The sequence below is a fragment of the Apium graveolens genome, chromosome 6 (assembly GCF_009905375.1).
Source record: "Apium graveolens cultivar Ventura chromosome 6, ASM990537v1, whole genome shotgun sequence".
NCBI classification, from domain to species: Eukaryota; Viridiplantae; Streptophyta; class Magnoliopsida; order Apiales; family Apiaceae; genus Apium; species Apium graveolens.
This window is the reverse complement of record NC_133652.1, coordinates 109,359,159-109,364,397: the sequence shown is the minus strand read 5'-3', so window position 1 is coordinate 109,364,397 and position 5,239 is coordinate 109,359,159. Positions and strand designations below refer to the sequence as shown.

The window sequence follows — 5,239 nt, the reverse complement described above, 5'->3', positions numbered from 1 at the left end:
AAAGTCACTTGTAAATCTATACTCTAACCAACTCAGACTCTAACGCTCGTTTTGCGCTTACTGATTCTCTTAAGTCACTCGAGTACCCTCGACTCCACCATTTTTAATAATTTAACCATTATGAGTTTTAAGGCGATTCCTTCGCGAGTGTCTTACCAACTGCCTATTACACCTTACATAATTGTTTCATACTCCAATTATTCCTTTAAGGTCTTTAACCAAGGTTTCAAAGTAAGGCGAGGGGTAATGGTTCGGTCGCGAAACGCCGTTACTTAAAACGGTCGTTTCTCCTAAACCGTACATCGGAATCAAACGAACTACATATCAAAACGAAGCTCGTAACATGAACTATCTAAACATGGCAATGGTCATAATCTAGCAGAGAGTTCTCGGGTCCAAATGTTATGAACAAAAGCAGTCTAAAGTAAATCAGACATTACGATGGCTATGTTTACGCGATTTCCCAAATTTAAACCATTCCAAAACCATCACAATTCAACCCCAATTCACAACCCAATCAAACCTCCATCCAAAATACATTACAACAGCCCCAAACCAACTCATTATAATCCATTTACTTACTCCTAAAACTTGAATTTAAACTATACTTAAGTTCTTTTAACCAAAACAACAAGATTCACCATTCCATTTCACTACCACTCCAACCCAAACTCTAAACCACAAGCATTAAGCTACTATATCATCATAACAATCAAAATCATCTTATTATACAAAGGAATCTAGGGTTTGGAGATGATATACCTTCCTTGAAGTGGTGGGAGTAGCTAGGAAGCCTTAAGAAGCCTTGAGATGACTTAGGGATGCTTGGATCTTAAAGGAAAAACAAGAAAATCAAGTTAAAATTCTTGAAGTCACTATTCATTGTCTTCTTCATTGATTTCTTGAAGAAGATTGTGAATGATTTGGAGGCTTAAACTCATAGAATAGCCATAACTATGCATAAGGAATACTAGGGAATTATCTTACCAATTTAGGAAGCCTTGAACTTGGATTTTGAAAATTCTTTTCTTTGAAATAGTAAAAAGCCGAGAGTAAAGCTTGGAGAAGATGAAATGTTTTGTGTTTTTGTTTTGATTTGTTTTGGTTGGTTGCTTATTTGATTTGTTTTAGGTTAATTACCAAATTAACCTGGGTTTTGTGTGGTTAATATTCCACCATATTTCCTTCCTTCTTATGTCATGCTTGCATCACTTTGTGATGTCATCATCCCTCCTTTGTCCTCTTTCTATTGGTTGGATAATATCATCCCCACTAATCTCTTTGATTAGCTTCTAATTGTTTGCCTAATGACCACTGATCTGTTATACGGTTCGCTTAACTTTCATTTTCGTTTATCGTTTGAGGGATCATACCCGGGATCTTATTACTTAGGTTCCCTTAACCTTTCTCAATATATTATATTCCTTTTATGACCCTCTCTTATAATCCTTTAATTTAAATCCTTTTTATCCTGTTACCTTATACTCAATTATTTCCGTATCTAGTGGATTTCCGGGAAAATCAAAGTGTTCGGAATTGGATTCTGACGATCTTTACATACACTTATATACCACATAGAGTACTAATAATATTCCAGAAGATCAATAACAGAACCCCTACATAGTGTGGCATGAAAAGTTTTCTCATTCAGCAAAAACACTATTCATAAGGGTTTCAAAAAATTTCCAAAAAATTGGGGTTATTACAAATTTGATTCTCCAAGGTCTTGATAGAAACAACCTGACTTTTGCACAACAGCTTTAGCTCCTCGAAATCAGCGCTAGAAGGTGGAGCAGCACCTCCTTGTTGAGGATATGATTGCCTTTGAACATATTGCTGAGATTGCTGGAATCCAGGTGGATTAAACTGTTTACTTACAGCTTGCTAATATGGTTGCTGAACAACATTCTGATTGTTGCTCTAGCTGAAATTGGGATGATTTCTGTTATTAGGATGATAAGTAGCTGGCACAGGCTACTGCGGTCGCTGATAATTGTTCACATACTGAACATATTCATTAACAAGAGAACACTGATCCGTAGCATGAGAGCCTGCACAAAGCTCACAGACAATAGCTATCTGATTGACTCCATAGTTGGCTAAAGAATCGACCTTTATAGACAACGCTTGGAGCTGCACTGTAATAGCTGTAGCTGCATCAACTTCCAGAATACCTGCTACCTTCCCAGGCATCATCCTTTGAGTTGGGTTTGATACTCGTTTGCAGCCATAGTTTCAATGAGATTATAGGCCTCAGTATAGCTTTTGGCCCACAAGGTGCCTCCAGAAGCTACATCGAGAATGGGCCGAGATTGGGCCCTCAAACCATTGTAGAACCCAGTGATCACCATCCAGTCAGGCATACCATGATGTGGACACTTTCTCAACATCTCCTTATAGCGCTCCCAAGCTTCGCATATAGATTATGTTGGTTGCTGCGCAAACTGAGTAAGAGCACTCCTCATAGCTGCAGTCTTGGCCATTGGATAGAACTTCACCAAAAACTTTTACGCAAGATCTTCCCAAGTAGTGATAGACCCAGCTGGTAAAGAATGTAACCAGTCCTTAGCTTTATCCCTCAGAGAGAATGGGAAAAGTATTAGCTTGATAGCCTCATCAGTAACACTGTAACACCCCCAAATCGGGGGTCGGGGATCCGGGTTGTCACGAGTTCCATTTCCCTTAATAATACTTAATCTTAATAATCAACCAACTACTGCGTATGGTGACCCCATGATAAGTGGCATTTCATACCACTTAGAACGTCTTATAATAGCTTGAATTGGTGTCTTGAAATCAAGTATTTTGTGTATTTGATGTGTTTTTCTAGTGTTTGTGCATTTCAGGCTATTAGTTGCATTTCGGGGGAGAATTCATCAATAATAAGCCTTGGCATATATTCAGCATTGCAAGTGGGAAGAGAGGAGCAGATTACAGCGAAGAAATGGAGCAAAACAGACCATTTTCCAGAAGGGGTATGAGCGCCCGCTCAGCTATGCTGAGTGGCCGCGCAGGAAGCTGAGCGCCCGCTCTGCTATGCTGAGCGGCCGCGCAGGGTCGTAATTTCAGATTTAATATTTTAGACTTCTAATTCTGTTTGGCTTCCAACTTCTGAGTAATCTGGGATTTATGGGACTCCTATATAAGTAGATTTCAGAGATGTTTCACTAAGGTTGGATCGTGGTATTAATCAAGGAGCGAAGGAGATAAGGAAGAAGACCGTTTTAGCACACCGCAACGAAGAGGAAGCATATTTTCTTGTGATTCTTATTTCATTGTAACATTGGATGCTAGTTTTCTTACTTTGAACCTATTTACTCTTGTGACTTACTCTGGTTTAATATAATTAGTTTAGTTATTATTCTCTTGTGTTTATTTATCATGTTTTCATATGAACCCATGATGACGATGAGTGCTATCATGGGCTAATCGTGATTATGGGGTCATAACGGATTTATTATAGAATTCTTTAGTTAGTTGTTTAAAACCTTAGTGTGTGATGATTGTATGATATCTAGTATTGGTTGTGCTTATTCGTCTTATGTGCGTCGCGAACATATAAGGTAGGGTGTTAATCTCTTGTGAAGCGACGGTGGATCTTGAGATTTAGAACTTGCCATGCTAGCATAGGTTCATGTACGAGTATGCATGATTAGTGGGTAACTCTAACCGTTTTAGTCACCCTGTGTAATCAAAAGGAATAACTTGTTCTTAAATCGTTATGTTGTCAATTTCTGTAGACATATAGGGACTCAACATAATTGATGCATATTCAACTTCTATATTAATTGTGGATGTTGGGTAGAATGGTAATAGTACAATGAAAGTTGGCTTTTATCAGTTTCGTGTTATTCGATTAATATCATCACTGTTGCATGCTAAGGGTAATAACAATGACTATTGAAGGAAGTAGTAATGAAGTTGTGATCTCAGGAGTGTTTTAATATTGTTAGTTCAAGTGATAATTAAGTGGTTAATTTTATTAGTTAATTGTAGTTAATAATTAGTTAATCAATTCTAAGTGTTATTGTCTTAACATTGAGAAGCAATCATACATTGGTGAGTGAGTTTAATTGAACATAATTAGTCTGAGTCTCTGTGGGAACGAACTAGAAAGTATTCTATATTACTTGCGATCGCGTATACTTACGTGTATTATTAGCGCGTGATTTCGCCCTAACAAGTTTTTGGCGCCGCTGCTGGGGACTCGGCGTATTTGTTTAGTTTATGTACTTACCATCATTGGTCATTAGGACTCCGTGATTAAGACGTGTTACTTATTGTTTCCGGTTGTGTTTCAGGTACTTTAGCGAGTGTTTATGCAAACTCGTTCTCGTACTCGCAAGAGGACTTTAGATACAGCTGAGGAGACAGACGAAGATCTTGATATTCTGGAGAAAATAGATTTTGAAGATTCGGATTCAGGAAGTGAGCAGAAAGAGCCAGTAATCATGGATGATCGTATTGTTCCGGCAGATCCAGCTCTTATGGACTTTTCTCGGCCTAAAATTGATGACATTCAGTCAAGCATTCTTCATCCGGCTATTCAGGCTAACACCTTTGAAATCAAGCCGGGCACTATTCAGATGGTGCAGAATTCTTTTTCTTTCGGAGGAGCTACGACTGAAGACCCCAACATGCACATAAGGAATTTTGTCGAGATCTGCAGTACTTTCAAATATAATGGTGTGACTGATGAGGCTATCAAGCTGAGGCTATCAAGCTGAGGCTTTTCCCATTCTCTCTGAGGGATAAAGCTAAGGACTGGTTACATTCCGAACCAGCTGGGTCCATCACTACTTGGAAAGATCTTGCGCAAAAGTTTTTGGTGAAGTTTTATCCAATGGCAAAGACTGCTGCTATGAGGAGTGCTCTTACTCAGTTTATGCAGCAACCTACAGAATCTATGTGCGAAGCTTGGGAGCGCTACAAGGAGATATTGAGAAAGTGTCCACATCATGGAATGCCCGATTGGATGGTGATCACTGGTTTCTATAATAGTTTGGGGGCCCAATCTCGGCCCATGCTCGATGCAGCAGCTAGAGGCGCATTATGGGCCAAAAGATATACTGAGACTTATAATCTTATTGAGACTGTGGCTGCAAATGAGCATCAAAACCCAACTCAAAGGATGATGCCTGGGAAGGTAGCAGGTATTCTGGAAGTCGATGCAGCCACAGCTATTGCAGCACAGCTCCAAGCGCTGTCTATGAAGGTCGATTCTCTAGCCACCTATGGA

General features: G+C 39.2%; 1 non-coding gene across 1 annotated transcript; it reads right to left on the bottom strand.

The window, feature by feature from the left end:
- Positions 1-4,858: 4,858 nt before the first annotated feature.
- LOC141669201 (small nucleolar RNA R71) lies at positions 4,859-4,965 on the bottom strand. The gene has a single exon (XR_012553492.1). It is a non-coding gene; the product is annotated as a small nucleolar RNA R71 (small nucleolar RNA).
- Positions 4,966-5,239: the final 274 nt, after the last annotated feature.